Raw genomic sequence first — 19,652 nt, 5'->3', positions numbered from 1 at the left:
ATTTGCTACTCATGTTGAACTCCCTAAAGAGAAGTGGTTTAAATATCACCCACCTATTAAAGTAGAAATTAAAGAACCGGTACCATTTAAAGAAGAAACTATACTTTATAATGTTGATCCAGTTATTCCTTCTGCTTATATTGAGAAACCACCTTTCCCTGTTAGGATAAAGGAACATGCTAAAGTTTCAACTGTGGTTAACGAAAGCTATATTATAACACGTAACATGATGAACAAATTAAAGTAGAACCTAGTATTGCTATGGTTAAAGATCTCTTAGAAGAATATATGGATGGGCATGTTATTTATTTCTGTGAAGAAGCTGCTAGAATTGCCAAACCTGATAAGAAAGATAAACATAGACCTATTGTTGGCATGCCTGTCATCTCAGTTAAAATAGGAGATCATTGTTATCATGGTTTATGTGACATAGGTGCTAGTGTGAGTGCTATTCCTTACACCTTATATCAAGAAATTATGAATGACATAGCACCCACAGAGATAGAAGAAATAGATGTTACTATTAAACTTGCTAATAGAGACACAATATCACCAATTGGGATTGTTAGAGATGTTGAAGTCTTGTGTGGGAAAATAAAATACCCTACTGATTACTTGTTATTGGTTCCCCACAAAATGACTTTTGTCCCATTATCTTTGGTAGACCTTTCTTGAACACCGCTAATGCTAAGATAGATTGTGAGAAACAAACTGCAGGTGTCAGTTTTGGTAATGAGTCTCATGAGTTTAATTTTTCCATGTTTAGTAGAAATCTTCATGAAAAAGAATTGCCTAGTAAAGATGAATTAATTGGTCTTGCTTCTATTGTTGTACCACCTACTGATCCTTTAGAACAATATTTGCTAGACCATGAAAATGATTTTCATATGCATGAAATAAATTAAATAGATAAAAAAATCTTTGAACAACGTCCTCTACTTAAACACAACCTGCCTATTGAAACTCTAGGAGGTCCTCCTCCACCTAAAGGTGATCCTGTGTTTGAATTAAAACAATTGCCAGACACTTTGAAATATGATTATCTTGATGAAAAGAAGATATATCCTATTATTATTAGTGCTAACCTTTCAGAACATGAAGAAGAAAGATTATTGAAAGTTCTAAGGAAGCACCAAGTTGCTATTAGATATACTCTTGATGATTTAAAGGGCATTAGTCCCACTCTATGTCAGCACAAAATTAATATGGAACCTGAGGCTAAACCATTTGTTGATCACCAACATCGGTTAAATCCAAAGATGAAAGAAGTGGTTAGAACGGAAATATTAAAACTTCTGGAAGCAGGTATAATCTATCCTATAGCTGATAGTAGATGGGTAAGTCTTGTTCATTGTGTTCCTAAGAAAGGAGCTATAACTATTGTTATTAATGATAAGAATGAACTTATTCCAAAAGAATTGTTACAAGCTATAGAATGGTAATAGATTTTAGAAAATTAAACAAAGCAACTAGAAAAGATCATTACCCTTTGACTTTTATTGATCAAATGCATGAAAGATTATCTAAGCACACACACTTTTGCTTCCTTGACGGATATTCTGGCTTTTCACAAATACCTGTTTCTCAACCTGATCAAGAAAAGACCATTTTTACTTGTTGTAACATCCCAATTTTCAATTTGGATGTTATACATAGGTCATCATATGCATATCATATTTTTTTGCATTTTGGTTGTGATCCTAGAAATCTTAAGCAACTCAAAGACCCAAGGAGAGAGTTGGAGGTTTCACAATGTTTCATATTTGAATTTATTTCAAATTTGAAGAAAGGATCAATTTGGTTTTAATATTTTCTCTCCAGTTATTTCTAATAACAAAAATAAATGAGAGAAGATAAAATGACATCTTCAACAAGAGAGAAATATTTGAGAAGAAATTTCAAAATCAAATTATTATTTTATTCGTATTTTATATGTTATTGTATTTGAATTAGAAAAATTTGCATTTTTGAAAATTGCATTTTAGGCCAGAAAAATGTTCACCTTGTCCTAAATATTAGGTTTGGACGGTGAAACTTGTTTGTGCTATTTTTAGAATTTTTTTATATTTTATTAGGATTTTATTCACGCGAAATTTATTTATGAAAAAATATTTTTTTCGGAACGACCGGGCCGAAGGCCCAGCCGAGCGCGCCGCCGCCTCTGCCCCGTGCGGACGCCGGACTCCGGCGAGGAGGAGTCACGGTCGGACTTGCCGCCCCCCTCCCCCGGCTATTATAAAGCCGAGCACCCCCGCCGCCCCCTCCTCACCACCCGATGCCGCCAGCCCTGCCGCCGCTGCTGCCCCGCGCAGTCGCCCCCACCGCGCCGCCGTCGCCCGCGACCCCGCCGCCGGCGGCGGCTGCCACCTATATCGCCTCGCCCCGCCGAAGCCGCCGGAGCCGCGCCGAATCTCGTTGTTGACCAAGCCGCCGGTTTTCTACGGTTGACCGGTAAAAACCGTTCTGTTTTCTTTCGCTTTTTTCGGTTTAGAAGATCGATTTTTTATTTATTAGGTTAATTAGCGAACGTTCCTCAGTTAGATCATTTTAGCGAAGATTTCCGTTCGTTAGGTCCTGTTAGCGAACGTTCGTTCGTTAGGTTTTTCTTTTATCTTTTAATTTTCGGCCAGGGACCTACTTGCAAATACTTTTATCACAGTTTGGTCCCTAAACTTCAAACCCTCATTACTTTTTACTCGTTTGTCCAAATCCAGTGAAACCAATGCCAAAATCTTCGTCTTGTTCCCCTCTTTCCAGATAATCAACTTGAACATGGTTTTGAGAAATTAAAATTTGGTTTCAAGCTGATTTTAATTTGAACTTCTTTTGACCGTAGTTCGAATTTCGTAACTCCGATTTGATTGATTCTTTTTGCAAATCGAAGCTCTTCTCTTGAAATTACTGTTCAGATCTTTTATTTTGAGTTTTACCTTTGCATCTTATACTTGAGTGCTTATGTATGCTATTGTTTGTTCACGACAGAGTTTCTGGAGTGCGAGGCTTGCTACTACGAATCTCTAGGGTTTTCAGATCGTCAACAAGGCAAGTAACACTTTGATCATATCCTCTATTAACTAGTTTTTATGCATTAGTTTCGATCCTCAAACACTGCATGGTTAGCAATTGATAACATGTGGGTATTGGGAAGTAGTTGATGAGGTAGGAAAATATTGTCTTTATTTCAAACCCTGGGTGTTCTTATGTTATGCTTATACTACTATGCTATGCTCGTAGACGTGGATTGGTTTCAGAGATTCATGAAAGATGTGAGAGTTATTATTAATGGTTAACTTAAGGTGGCTACTTTAATACACATCTGGGTGGATTGGTTGGGGCACCCTGGAGCACCCAGTGGTTGTCCGGGCGCTTGGAGCAATCCAACGTTGTCCTAGGATATCCCTGAGTACCCATGTGATCATCCTATGGTTTGCCACCCAAGCTCAAAGGGATCATAAGATTATTCAAGCTAGAAACTTCCATGTGTAGCCACATGCCATTATGGGCTCTAGCATAGTTGAGTAAGTTGTGGGAAACCTTTCCATGATGGGCTAGCAGATGTAGGGGATTGTAGGTGTACCAGCCTATCTATCGGTTAACGAGACCTCTTCGGAAACACTGTGTCTCGGTCATCCGTTTCTCAAACACCATGCAGTGTGAGAAATACAACGGAGGAGATCGAGTCTTGTGAGGAAAAGTGCGCGAACCTCTGCAGAGTGTACAAACTAATCATGGTTAGTCGTGTCCCTGGTTATGGACGTCTTGAGTATCTGGTACTTTAATTGTTGGTTTGATCTCATTTCTTTACTTAAATAATTGTTGGGTTATAACTATTATTTTGGGATTGAGTTGGAGGAACCTTCTCAATGTTTTCCTCCAACTTTGTAGTTAAATAAAATATATTCCTTGGTTGTAGGGAAAAACTAGCTTTATGCAAATGATAACCATAGAGCCTCGACCAGCCATATATGCATATAGTGGTAGCTATTATTTTGTTCATTGCTCTATAGTGTTATCTTTCCAGCATATTCCATGTGCTGACCTACACACGCTGTAATGTATTATGTTGTGGAGTTTTCAGACGAAGAGTAAGGTGCGATAGGTCGTTGTCATGCACTCCATTTTGCCGTGGAGTTGGATGGATTCTTCTACCTTTGAAGCTTCTATTGTTATGTTATTTAGTTGGCCTTCAGCCATATTACTGTAATAAGTTCTCTCTTGAGACATTCGATGTAATAAGTGTGTGATTGAACTCTATTATAAATCCTCGAGTACTGTGTGTGTCAGCAATATTGATCTAGGGATGACACTTAAGCACAGAGACTTGACCGTCTGAGGTCGGGTCGCTACAAGATGGTACCAGAGCACACGCTGACTGTAAGATGCGACCACTAAGATAAGCCATAGGCCACTCTTCTCTACTCATTTGTGACTCCTCTCCATTTTCTACTCTATAGATGGCGGACCCAAGGAACAAGTTTGCTCAACCAGATGACGACACCCCTTTCAGACGACACTTGAAGGAAGCCACTAAGTACCTAAGCATCGGAATACCAAGCTTCACCGGGACCTACACCACCACTCTACCTGAAGAAGAGCACTGGATGATTCGAGTTCAAGTTCTAAGAAGGACATTCGCACCAGTTACTGAGCCCATAGAGTTTTCCTTTGATGCACCAAACTGGAGTCTAGGAAAGAGCATGGCAGCCCACATCGCCATAAGGATCTTAAGGACACCATCTACCAGATATGTGGACGTTGAGATGAGCAATGGGAGATGATTTGAACTAGGAGGGATAAATCCATTGCAGCCTACATCTAGGAGTCAAACCAACACATTCGTCGTCAGGAGAACCAGATGTGTGCCAGCATGATAGAAATGAAGAAGGTGATGACCAGGAATATGGAGCTAGAAGAGGAACTCAAGACTACACGGGATGGATATGAAGAGGAAATTGCAGTACTACTAGAGAAGAATGAAGACCCGAAGAAGAAACTAGGAATAATTCATGGGAGATCCCGCACTTGAGGAGGGCAACCATCCCGAAGACTACATCATAATCAACGACACCGACTCCGACCCCGATAGTGATGATGATTACAAAGACGAAGCTGGAACGGATATCATGGAGTCTTCCACCGATCAAAATTTCTAGTCGGCCACCATATTATCAGTAGTATTCCCCCCATGAATATAGTAATAGTCTGAGTATTTTGTAACCGTAGATTAGATTGATTGTATGACCTTGTTTGAATTGAGTGGTGTGAAATGTATGTGTTTGTCTCATGTGCATATGGGTAGTGATTTCACTTTAGACCTCACTCTATTCTATTCTCACTCCTCTAAACCTATCATATGCCTCCGAGATGTGACCCCGGATTTGTCTTCCCACCAGAGCTCACTCAGTTGATCCAACAACAAAATGCCTTGATGCAATTGCTAGTCCAGAACCAAGGCAACAACAACAATAATCCACCGCCACCACCTCCAGTTGACAACTTAGCCCGTTTTCTAAGGTTGAATCCGCTGGTGTTTTCCAGTAGCACCGAGCCGATTGTTGCTAATGACTGGCTCCGCGGGTTTGGAAGGGAGCTGACCACCACAGGTTGCACAGATGCTGAGAAGGTGCGCTTTGCCGCACATCAACTGGATGGACCCGCGGCCTCATGGTGGGAGAATTACACAGTCACTTTCCCCATAGCGAATGTCACTTGGAATCAGTTTCAGCAAGCTTTCCACGCATCACATGTCTCAACTGGAGCTATGAGTATGAAGATGCGTGAGTTTCGCAACTTATGCCAGGGAAATCGTACTGTGGCACATTATGTAGATGAGTTCAGCAAATTAGCCCGCTATGCCCCAGATGATGTGGCCACAGATGCCGCAAAGCAGGAGAAGTTTATGGAAGGGCTGAATGATGAGCTGAGTATGCAGTTGATGGTGGCAACATTTGCCAACTACCAGGAATCAGTAGATAGGGCTCTTATGATCAAAGGCAAGCAGTAGCAGATAAAGAGCCGCAAAAGGAAGTATGGACATGGGAAGTACAACTCTGGAGCTCAGCAGAAGCCTCGTTTTACCCTGAACTCGGGAGGACATACCCATCATAACCATGGAGGCCACACTCACAATGGAGGAAGATCACATAACCATAGTGGCCCTAAGAATGATAATGGGAATGGAGGAAACAACGGTCAGAACCGTTTCAACCCCACTACACCCGCCAAGAAGGACCTAAGTCACATTACTTGTTTCAAGTGCGGGAAGACTGGACACTATGCCACCGAGTGTCCTGAAGCAAAGAATGGAAATGGCAATGGAAGTTCTGGGAAGAAGCCCAACCCTTTCACCAGAGGATAGGTGAACCACGTTAACATGGAGGAAGTTGAAGAGCAGCCAGATGCAGTTATCGGTAAGTTTTTGATTAAGTCATTTACTGCTATTGTTCTTATTGATATTGGTGCATCACATTCATACAAATTGCGGGGATTTGTGGATAAGTATAATTTACCCACCAAAGTCCTTAAGACACCTATGTTAGTAAGCTCGCCAGGAGCGGAGTATATGGCAAGTAGAGGATGTTTTTAGATGCCATTGACCATAGGAAGGCATGTTTTCCCCTCAGACCTAATAAATTTGGAGTCACAAGTATTGGATGTGATACTAGGCATGGATTGGCTATCGATGAACGGAGGAAATATCGATTGTGCTAGTAAGTCAATTCTACTCACCACCCCAGAGGGTAAACGGATCAAGTATGTATCCCGGCATGCGCCAAAGAGGACTCAAGTAAATACACTCTCAGGAGTTGTTCAGGAAGAAGTACGTGTTGTGAAGGATTACCCGGATGTATTTCCGGAGGAATTACCAGGCATGCCAGTAGATCGAGACATAGAATTCTTAATAGAGCTGCTGCCAGGCACCGAACCAATATCGAAGAGACCATATCGGATGCCTGCAAATGATCTGGAGGAAATTAAGAAGAAGATTAAGTAGTTCTTGGAGAAAGGTTACATTCAACCAAGTTCATCACCGTGGGGAGCCCCAGTGCTCTTGGTTGAGAAGAAGGATGGATCTTTGAGAATGGTTGTTGATTATCATGCACTGAATGCAGTGACGATTAAGAACAAGTACCCACTACCGATGATCAATGATTTGTTTGACCAGTTGCAGGGAGCCAAAGTATTCTCCAAGATCGATCTTCAATCAGGATACCACCAGTTGAAGATCCGAAAACAGGATATACCCAAGACAGCTTTTACCACAAGGTATGGGCTATATGAGTACACGGTCATGTCTTTTTGGTTGAATAACGCCCCTGCCTATTTTATGAGTATGATGAATAAGGTGTTCATGGAGTTCTTGGATAAGTTTGTTGTGGTGTTCATTGATGATATATTGGTATATTCGAAGAATGAAGAGGAACACAAGGAACATTTACGACTAGTTCTCGAGAAGCTAAGGGAATGCCAGCTATATGCCAAGTTCAGCAAATGCGAGTTTTGGTTGAAGGAAGTTGGATTTCTTAGACATTTTATATCAGGAAAAGGTATAGCAGTAGACCCTACCAAGGTTCAGTCTGTCCCTGAGTGGTTGGCACCCACCTTAGTTGGAGAGATCCGCAGTTTTTTGGGACTCGCAGGATATTATAGGAGATTCATTGAGAATTTTTCCAAGATTGCGAAACCCATGACAGAGTTGTTGAAGAAGGACACCAAGTTCAAATGGACCGTGGAATGTGAGGCCAGTTTTCAAGAGTTGAAGAAATGTTCGTTTACAACCCTAGTGTTGATTCTTCTGGATATACGCAAGGACTTCCAAGTATATTGCGATGCTTCTCACTTGGGACTTGGAGGTGTACTTATGCAAGATGGAAGAGTTGTTTCATATGCCTCACGACACCTTCAACCTCACGAGTTAAATTATGCCACGCATGATTTGGAGTTAGCAGCCATAGTGCATGCGCTCAAGACCTGGAGACATTTTCTGATTGGAAACCGATGTGATGTGTACACAGATTACAAGAGTTTGAAGTATATATTCACGTAGAAGGACTTGAATCTCAGGCAGAGGTGATGGTTGGAACTAATAAAGGATTATGATATGAAGCTACATTATCATCCAGGAAAGGCCAATGTCGTAGAAGACGCTTTGAGCCGCAAGAGTTATGTCAATACCCTCGTAAGCGGAGGATTACCGCAGGAGTTAGTTGACGATCTCAAGGAACTTTGTTTGGAGATAGTTCCAAGAGGTTTTGTTGCAGCAATGGAGGTTAAGTCCACATTATTGGGAAAGATTCGAGACGCTCAGAAGGATAATAAGGAAATTACTGAGATAAAGGAGAAGATGAGCAAAGGAAAAGCCAAGGGTTTTCGTGAGTATGAGCATGAAACTTTATGGTTTGAGGATCGTATTTATCTGCTCGATGATGCGGAGATCGGGAAGTTAATACTTCAGGAAGCTCATGACTCGCCATACTCGATTCACCCCGGAAACACCAAGATGTATTTGGATTTGAAGGAACGTTTCTGGTGGACAGGTATGAAGAAGGATATTGACGAGTATATAGCAGTATGTGATGTATGTCAGAGAGTGAAGGCAGAACATCAGAAGCAAGCAGGATTACTTCTGCCTATGCCGAAACCTGAATGGAAGTGGGACAAGCTTGGCATGGATTTCATCACCGGATCACCCAGGACACGATCGGGATATGATTCCATCTGGGTAGTAGTAGATCGCTTGACCAAAGTGGCTCACTTTATCCCCGTGAAAACCACTTATACGAGCGCGAAGTTGGCCAAGATATATATGACCAGGATCGTATGTCTGCATGGAATTCTGAGGACCATCGTATCAAATAAAGGAACACAGTTTACCTGGAAGTTTTGGAATCAGTTGCACCAGACTTTGGGTACTAGGCTAGAGTTTAGTACAGCCTTTCACCCGCAGACAAATGGACAGACCGAGAGAGTCAACCAGATTCTGGAGGGGATGTTGAGAGCTTGTACGCTAGATTATGGATCTAGTTGGGATGATAATTTGCCTTACAGAGAGTTCTCATACAACAACAGTTATCAGGCTAGTTTGAGGATGGCCCCTTTCGAAGCTTTATATGGAAGAAGGTGCATGGACACCATTGATGTGGGATGAAGTTGGAGACCGTCAGTTGTTTGGACCGGATTTAATCAAAGAGTTTAGAGAGAAGGTTAAGTTGATTCATGATAGACTGAAGGTAGCTCAGTCCAGGCAAAAGAGTTATGTTGATACTAAATGTAAGGAGGTAGTCTATGAAATTGGAGACATAGCATATCTTCGTGTGTCACCTCTGCGAGGAGTTAAAAGATTAAGAGTTGAAGGAAAAATAGCCCTGAGATTTGTAGGACCATACCGAGTTTTGGAACGTATGGGAGAAGTGCCCAACAAGTTGGAGTTACCCGAAGGATTGTCAAAAGTTCATGATGTGTTTCACATTTCCTAGTTGAAGAAGTGCCATGCAGAGATGGCCGATATTCCTCTGAGGATATAGTTCCCCTCGAAGCAATTCGGTTGGAGAGTGACCTAACCTACGAGGAGAAACCCGTCAAGATTCTCGAGTTTGCCAGCATGGTTACACGCAGCAATGTTATCAAATTTTGGAAAGTTTAGTGGAGCCACCATACCAAGGAGAAAGCCACCTGGGAGCGAGAAGAAGACCTATGGAAAGACCATCCACACCTATTTTCTAGCCAACCGAATCTCGAGGGCGAGATTCATCTTAAGGGGGGTAGGTTTGTAACATCCCAATTTTCAATTTGGATGTTATACATATGTCATCATATGCATATCATATTTTATTTGCATTTTGGTTGTGATCCTAGAAATTTTGAGCAACTCAAGGACCCAAGGAGAGAGTTGGAGGTTTCACAAATTTTTCATATTTGAGTTCATTTCAAATTTGAACAAAGGATCAATTTGGTTTTAATATTTTCTCTCCAATTATTTCTAATAACAAAAATAAATGAGAGAAGATAAAATAACTTCTTCAATTAGATAAATATTGGAGAAGAAATTTTAAAATCAAATTATTATTTTATTCGTATTTTATTTGCTATTTTATTTGAATTAGAAAAAATATGAATTTTTGAAAATTGCATTTTAGGCCAGAAAAATATTAGGTTTGGCAGTGAAAATTGTTTCTCGTATTTTTAGAATTTATTTATATTTTATTAGGATTTTATTTGGGTGAAATTTATTTATAAAAAAAAACTTTTTTTCGGACCGACCGGGCCAAACGCCCAGCCGAGCGCGCCGCCGCCTCTGCCCCGCGCGGGCGCCGGACTCCGGTGAGGAGGAGTCTGGGTCGGACTTGCCGCCCCCTCGCGCAAGCCGCCGCCCCTTCCGGGCTCTTTAAAAGCCGAGCACCCCCGCCACCCCCTGCTCACCACCCAACGCCGCCAGCCGCGCCGCTGCTGCTGCCCGCATCGTCGCCCGCACCGCGCCGCCGTCGCTTGCGACCCCGCCACTGCCGCCGCCACCTGCTGCTGCCGCCATCGATGTCGCCTCGCCCCGCCGAAGCCGGCGGAGCCACGCCGGACCTCGCTGTTGACCTCGCCGCCGGTTTTCTATGGTTGACCGGTAAAAACCATTCGGTTTTCTTCGGTTTTTCTTTCGGTTTTTTCGGTTTAGATTAGATCGGTATTTTTATTTATTAGGTTAATTACCGAACGTTCATCAGTTAGATCATTTTAACGAATGATTTTCATTCGTTAGTTCCTGTTAGTGAATGTTCGTTCGTTAGGTTTTCTTTTTATTTTAATTTTTGGCCAGGGACCTATTTGCGAATGCATTTATCATAGTTTAGTCCCTGAACTTCAAACCCTCATTACTTTTTACTCTTTTTTCCAAATCCAGTGAAACCGACGCCAAAATCTTTGTTTTGTTCCCCTCTTTCGAGATAATCAACTTGAACATGGTTTTGAAAAATTCAAATTTGGTTTCAAGGAAATTTGAATTCGAACTTCTTTTGATTGTAGTTTGAGTTTCGTAACTCCGATTCGATTGACTCTTTTTACAAATCGAAGCTCTTCTCTTGAAATTTCTATTCAGATCTTTTATTTTGAGTTTTACATTTGCATCTTATGCTTGAGTGCTTATGTATGCTATTGTTTGTTCATGATAGAGTTTCCGGAGTGCGAGGCTTGCTACTACGAATCTCTAGGGTTTTCAGATCGTCAGCAAGGCAAGTAACACTTTGATCATATCCTTTATTACCCAGTTTTTATGCATTAGTTTCAATCCTCAAACATTGCATGGTTAGGAATTGATAACATGTGGGTATTGGGAAGTATTTTATGAGGTAGGAACCTATTGTCTTTATTTCAAACCCTGGGTGTTCTTTCATTATGCTTATACTACTATACTATGCTCGTAGACGTGGATTGTTTTCAGAGATTCATGAAAGATGTGAGAGTTATTATTAATGGTTAACTTAAGGTGGCTACTTTAATACACATCTGGGTGGATTGGTTGGGGCACCCTGGAGCACCCAGTGGTTGTCCGGACACCTGGAGCAATCCAACGTTGTCCTAGGATATCCTGAAGTACCCGTGTGATCATCCTATGGTTTGCCATCCAGGCTCAAAGGGATCATAAGATTATTCATGCTAGAAACTTTCGTGTGCAGCCACATGCCATTATGGGCTCTTGCATAGTTGAGTAAGTTGTGGGAAACCTTCCTATGATGGTCTAGCACATGAAGTGGATTGTAGGTGTACTGGCCTATCTATCGATTACGGGGACCTCTTCGGAAAGACTGTGTCTCGGTCATCCGTTTCTCAAACACCATGCACTACGAGAAATACAACGGAGGAGATCGAGTCTTGTGCGGAAAAGTGTGCGAACCTCTACAGAGTGTACAAACTAATCATGGTTAGTTGTGTCCCCGGTTATGGACATCTTGAGTATCTGGTACTTGAATTATTGGTTTCATCTCATCAATTTACTTAAATAATTGTTGGATTATAAATATTATTTTGGGAATGAGTTAGAGGAACCTTCTCAATGTTTTCAACCAACTTTGTAGTCAATTAAAATCTATTCCTTTGTTGTAGGGAAAAACTAGCTTTATGCAAATGATAACCATAGAGCCTCCACCAGCCATATATGCATATAGTGGTAGATGTTATTTTGTTCATTGCTCTATAGTGTTATCTTTCCAGCATATTCCATGTGTTGACCTACACAGGCTGCAACGTATTATGTTGCAGAGTTTTCACACGAAGAGTAAGGTGCGATAGGTCGTTGTCATGCACTCAGGTTTGCCGTGGAGTTGGATGGACTCTTCCACCTTCAAAGCTTCTACTATTATCTTATTTAGATGGCCTTCAGCCATATTACTGTAATAAGTTCTCTCTTGAGACATTCGATGTAATAAGTGTGTGATCGAACTCTGTTATAAATCCTCGAGTACTGTGTGTGTCAGCAGTACCGATCCAGGAATGGCACTTAAGCACATAGACTTGACCGTCTGAGGTCGGGTCGCTACACTTGTCCCTTTGGAACCTATGCTTATAGACATATGCCTTTTGATTTATTTGATGCACCTTCTACATTTCAAAGATGTATGACTACTATATTCTCTGACTTTTGTGAAAAGATTGTTGAGGTTTTCATGGATGACTTTTCTATTTATGGGAAGTATTTTGATGATTGTTTAAGCAATCTTGATCGAGTTTTGCAGAGATCTGAGCAAACAAATCCTGTCTTGAATTGGGAGAATTGCCACTTTAAGGTTAATGAAGGCATTGTCTTGGGTCATAAAATTTCTGAAAGAGGTATTGAAGTGGACAAAGCTAAGGTTGATGTAATTGAGAAAATGCCATGTCCTAAAGATATAAAATGTATTCATAGTTTCTTAGGTCATGCTGGTTTCATAGGAGATTTATCAAAGACTTTTCAAAAATTTCTAGGCATCTTACTAGTCTCTTGGAAAAGGATATTCCTTTTGTTTTTGATGATGATTGTTTAGAAGCCTTTGAAGCACTTAAGAAAGCTTTAATTTATGCACCTATTGTTTAACCACCTGATTCAAACTTGCCTTTTGAAATTATGTGTGATGCTAGTGATTATGCTATTGGTGTTGTTCTAGGACAAAGAGTTGATAAGAAACTTAATGTAATTCATTATGCTAGTAAAACTCTAGACAATGCTCAAGGAAATTATGCTACTAATGAAAAATAATTCTTGGCGGTTGTGTTTGCTTGTGATAAATTTAGACCTTATATTGTTGATTCCAAAGTAATTGTTCACATAGACCATGCTGCTATTAAATATCTTATGGAAAAGAAAGATGCTAAACCTAGACTTATTCGTTGGGTTCTCTTGTTACAAGAATTTGATTTACATATCATTGATAGAAAAGGAGTTGAGAACCCGGTAGCTGATAATTTATCTAGGCTTGAAAATGTGCTTGATGACCCACTACCTATTAATGATAGTTTTCCTGATGCGCAGTTAGCTGCAATAAGTGTTTCTCATAGTACTCCTTGGTATGCTGATTATGCTAATTACATTGTTGCTAAATATCTACCACCTAGATTTACATATCAACAAAACAAAAAATTCTTCTATGATTTAAGACATCACTTTTGGGATGACCCACATCTTTATAAAGAAGGAGTAGATGGTATTATTAGATGTTGTGTACCTGAGCATGAACAGGGACAAATCCTATGGAAATGTCACTCCGAAGCTTATGGAGGGCATCATGCTGGAGATAGAACTGCTCACAAGGTATTGCAATCTAGATTTTATTGGCCTACTCTCTTCAAGGATGCCCGTAAGTTCGTCTTATCTTGTGATGAATGTCAAAGAATAGGTAATATCGGTAAGCGTCAAGAAATGCCTATGAATTATTCACTTGCTGTTGAACCATTCGATGTTTGGGGATTTGATTACATGGGACCTTTTCCTTCCTCTAATGGGTATACTCATATTTTCGTTGCTGATGATTATGTTACTAAATGGGTAGAAGTTATTCCATCTAGTAGTGTTGATCACAACACCTCTATTAAAATGCTTAAGGAAGTTATTTTCCCAAGTTTGGAGTCCCTAGATATTTAATGATTGATGGTGGTTCACACTTTATTCATGGTGCTTTCCATAAAATGCTTGCCAAGTATGATGTTAACCATAGAATTTCATCACCTTATAATCCTCAGTCTAGTGGTCAAGTTGAACTTAGCAATAGAGAAATAAAATTAATTTTGCAAAAGACTGTCAATAGGTCCAGGAAGAATTGGTCTAGAAATTAGTGGATGCACTTTGGGCTTATAGAACAGCATATAGAAATCCTATGGGTATGTCTCCTTATAAAATGGTTTATGGAAAAACTTGTCATTTGCCTCTTGAGTTAGAGCATAAAGCATATTGGGCAATCAAAGAACTCAATTATGACTTCAAACTTGCTGGTGAAAAGAGGTTATTTGATATTATCTCACTAGATGAATGGAGAACACAAGCTTATGAAAATGAAAAAATATTCAAAGAGAAAGTAAAAAGATGGCATGACTGAAGAATTCAAAAGTGTGAGTTTAAAGTTGTTGAATATGTTCTTTTGTACAACTCTCATTTCAGATTCTTTGCAAGAAAACTACTCCCAAATGGGAAGGCCCATACGTCATCGAGGAGGTTCACCAGTCTGGAGCCATCAAAATAAACAATTCCGAAGGTACTAACCCGAAGGTTGTCAATGGGCAACGAAAAAAGCATTATATCTCAAGTATGCCTATTAATGTTGAAAGTAATATTATCCAAACAATGACACCAGAAGAATACATAAAAGAGTCCTTCTGGAACACTCCAGAATCGTGAAATAAGGAGGTACATGATACGGTAAGTAAATGGACTCCGAAAAATCCTCAAAAATATTTTTTTTATCAATTTTGGACTATTTAAGAATTTTGTGAATAAAGAAACTTCCAGGAAGCGTCCCCTGGTGGGCACAAGACACCAGGGCGCGCCAGGCATGCCAGGGGCGCCCAGGTGCCCACCTGGGACACCTTCCGTACTCTATTTTTCTACAGTTTGCTTGTCCCTCAAGATAAAAATCTATATATACTTCCCAAACCTGTTGATTACCTTACCACGGAGAAATCCCGTGTTCTCTTTTCTTGCTATTTTCTGACAGATTCAACTAGTCCAACATCATGTCTTCCTCACCCTTCAACACTAGAGAAGGAGATATAAGGTCAGTCCAGGAAGATCTAAGTAGGGATGAAGCTGAAGAGGTTGCTATGGAGGAAGAAGAGGAAAGTCCCTTTGAGATTCACCCTCCGGCCTCCGAGAGGGGCACACTGGTTGGCATCTCTACTCACCCTGATCCTCACCAAGCCACGGGATCACCGAACAATCAAGCAATCCTGGAAGTGCAAGAAGAGCTCCCACCGAGGAGGCCCTTACACAGGTTACATCATAATATTTTTCATAATTTTATTCACAATTATGGGTTCGAGAATACTCCTTGTAGGCACATGCCGTCCAACTAGGACATATCCCGGCCAAGAGAAAACAATGCAGGAACAAAACCGTGGGGCCCTGAGAATAAGCACATAATGGCTGAGGTGAAGAAAAATAGTGAACTAATTCATCAAGACCTTCGGGAGATTCAAGGTTTGAGGGATCTACTCATGGTTATATTGGAGAATACTACTTCATCACCACCATCATCCTCTTCACCACCAAAGGAGAATTAAGTATCTGGTATGGGCACTCCCCTTGTCTTCTGCCAAGCTTGGGGGAGGTGCCTCAGTATCGTATCATCCCACTATCTTTTTGCTTTTACTTATTTTAGTTCGATCCTTTTGCTTTATATGAATAAAAGTTTAGTTCTACTCTTTCTTCTTTGAGACTTTTCTTAGTGATCTATCCTTGTAATCGTGTGCAAGTTATATAATAAAGTTTAGTGTGAGTTTTTGTTTTCTTTACTCTCATGTTGCAAATAAAATAAAGTAAATTAGAAAGGAAAAAAGAGAAAGGAGATAAATAAAAGAAAGGAAATAAATAAAGAAAATATTATATACTAATCCTATGGTAGGTGAAGGCACCACATAAGGAAAAGTATAAGTAGAAAATTTTATACTATCCTAGAAATCTTTTGTGATTGTGAGCCCTATGGTAGATTGACAAACATAACATTAGTCAATGATGCAACTCATGAAAGAATTAATAGGGGAAGGGAAGATTCACATATAAATATACTATCCTAGAAATCTTTTGTGATTGTGAGCCCTCATCAAAATATTATATGCCAAAATTATTGACATTGGACAAGGAAGACAACGTAATGATTTATGTTTGTTCATATTCACATAGAAGTCATATTGTCATAGATCCTTCAACATGTGGTGCTTGCCCCCTATCTTTGCAAGTAAAAAATTCCACACTAAGTAGAGATACTACTTGTGCATCCAAAAACCCTTAAACCCAAATATTATTTTCTAGTGTCCACCATCCCTGCCTAGGGATTGAGCAAGATCCCTCAAGTAAGTTGTCATTGGTGCAAAAAGGCAATAAAAATTGCTTCTAAAAGTGTGATATCATTTAGTGTAAGAGAAAATTGAGTGTTGCACGAACTTGTGATGGTGAAGAATAAAAGCGACAGACTGCATAATAAAGGTTGCTGTCACAAGGGGCAATGTAACATGACGTTCTTTTGCACTAAGGGATTGAGCATACAAGAAAATAAGCGCATGGCAACATCTGCTTCCCTATGCGAAGAGCCTATCATGTAATTTTATGTATTTACTTTTATGCAAGAGCCAAAGCTTTTCTCTCTATTCCTTTTATTTTTCTCCTTTGGCAAGCATCATGTGGTGAGGAAAGGTCTGGGCACATATGTCCAGTTGAATATGGGTGGCATGAGTTATTATTGTTGACATCACCCTCGAGGTGAGTACGTTGGGAGGCGAAACCATAAGCCCCTATCCTTCTATGTGTCCAGTTGAAACATTTTGCTCATGTGTATGTGGTGAGTGTTAGCAATCATAGAAGACTATATGATGGTTGAGTATGTGGACTTGCCTAAAGGCTCCGACACGTGACCCTTCCTGAAAAGATGATGAATTCTAGTTGCAAAGTTTACTGAGAACATAGTTTGTTGGTTTCTAATAGAGTTTTTGCTTTATACTTCGATTGTGTGATGAACTATTACTTATTCATGAGAAGTATATGATAAAAGTCCCATGTTTAATTTTGCTGCTGTTATAATAATCAACATGATTCTTCTATGTCCGTATTTTGTTTTTATCGACACCTCTCTCTCAAAGCATGTGGACATGTTTTTCGATTTCGGTTTTCACTTGAGGACAAGCGAGGGTAAGCTTGGGGGAGTTGATAAGTCCATTTTGCATCATGTTTTCCTACCGTTATTTACAATGTTTTTATCCATAATAATGCTTTGGAGTAATTCTAATGCCTTTCCTCTCATAATTTGCAAGGTACACACCAAGAGGGAGAATTCTGGCAGCTGGAAATCTCGACCTGGAAAAGCTACGTTAGGCCACCTATTATGCACAACTCCAAACAAGTTGAAACTTCATGGAGATTTTTTATGGATTATTTAAGAATTATTGGTGCAAATAACTACCAGAGGGGGCCCACCAGGTCGGCACAACCCACCTGGGCGCGCCAGGGAGCCCAGGCGTGCCCTGGTGGGTTGTGCCCTCCTCGGCCCACCTCCGCTGCCCATCTTTTGGTATATAAGTCATTTTGACCTAGAAAATATAAAGAGAGGAATTTCAGGACGAAGCGCCGCCGCCTCGAGGCGGAACTTGGGCAGGAGCACTTTTGCCCTCCGGCAGAGCGATTCCGCCGGGGGAACTTCCCTCCCCGAGGTGAAATCATCATCATCATCACCAACAACTCTCCCATCTTGGGGAGGGAAATCTCCATCAACATCTTCGACAGCACCTTCTCCTCTCAAACCCTAGTTCATCTCTTGTGTTCAATCTTGTTACCGGAACTATAGATTGGTACTTGTGGGTGACTAGTAGTGTTGATTACATCTTGTAGTTGATTACTATATGGTTTATTTGGTGGAAGATTATATGTTCAGATCCAATATGCTATTTAATACTCCTATGATCATGAGCATGTTTATCATTTGTGAGTAGTGACCTTTGTTGATGATGTCACGGGAGAAATCATGTTGCAAGTAATCATCTGAATTTGATATGTGTTCGATATTTTGATAGTATGTATGTTTTGATTCCCTTAGTGGTGTCATGTGAACGTCGACTACATGACACTTCACCATATTTGGGCCTAGGGGAATGCATTGTGGAATAGCAATTAAATGATGGGTTGCGAGTGACAGAAACTTACACCCCAGTTTATGCACTATTCCGTAAGGGACCAATTGGATCCAAAAGTTTAATGCTATGGTTAGAATTTGTTCCTAATACTTTTCTCGTAGTTGTGGATGCTTGCGGGAGGGTTAACCATAAGTAGGAGTTTTGCTCAAGTAAGAACAGCACCTAAGCACCGGTCCACCCACATATCAAATTATCAAAGTAGTGAACACAAATTAAACCAACATGATGAAAGTGACTAGATGAAATTCCCGTGTACCCACAAGAACGCTTTGCTTATCATAAGAGACCGTTTTGGTTTGTCCTTTGCCTCAAAAGGATTGGGATACCTTGCTGCACTTTTGTTACTACTATCGTTACTTGCTCGTTACAAATTACCTTGCTATCAAACTACTCTGCTACTTACAATTTCAGCACTTGCAGACATTACCTTACTGAAAACTACTTGTCATTTCCTTCTGCTCCTCGTTGGGTTCGACACTCTTACTTATCAAAAATAGCTACAGTTGATCCCTTATACTTGTGGTCACTGTAGGCGTTCTGGGAATGGGGGTTCCCAGATTTGCCTGCCTGCGGCCCGCGGCATGGCTAAGCCAGCAGGCCGTATGGCTCATCTTCACCAACAAAGCGCCCAAGTCCTTCGCGAGGGGCCAAGCCTCACGAGGCGGACGACGCAAGACCTCCTCCGGAGTGGCCTAGCTAGGCAGGCTCATGAGGAGCGGTGATATCAAGGCAGGGCGAACCTCACAAGGCTCTCGTGACGTGAGCCGTGACGATCGACACCAGGCAGGTGCCAGCGCGCACATCGTCCTTGTTTCCTCTTTGGTGCAAAGGGGGCAAGCGCAGCTGCGGAGTACCGAGGCCTCAGGCAAAGGTTGCCATTTCGGTGCAACAAGACCAAGACCATGGACTCTAAGACGGAGGTCATCGTGGAGCCCAGAACAGCGTCACCACTAGAACTTTGTGCAGGCGAAGACTACTTTTGTCAGGATAGCTTGTACTAGCTGCCCCCTTCAAATTAGCCCGCCATTGTTGGCTCCCTTCCCGCTCGATATTTGGGAAGAGGACCAGGGCCTCTATAAATAGGACTAGCCACCACAGTGGAAAAGAGAAGAGAGGAGAGGGGATGATCTCATCTTAGCTTGAGAGACCACTCCCACACACACAAGCTCGCCGAGCTCGAGAACGCCTCAACCTCGGGAGGCCGTTCTTCCCTTGTATGGTTCATCATCAGCCCAAGAGGCAATCCACCACCACACTGGAGTAGGGTATTACACCACAACGGTGGCCCGAACCAGTATAAACCC

This window comes from Triticum aestivum, chromosome 4A (genome assembly GCF_018294505.1).
Source record: "Triticum aestivum cultivar Chinese Spring chromosome 4A, IWGSC CS RefSeq v2.1, whole genome shotgun sequence".
NCBI lineage: Eukaryota > Viridiplantae > Streptophyta > Magnoliopsida > Poales > Poaceae > Triticum > Triticum aestivum.
This window is presented reverse-complemented; position numbering follows the sequence as displayed.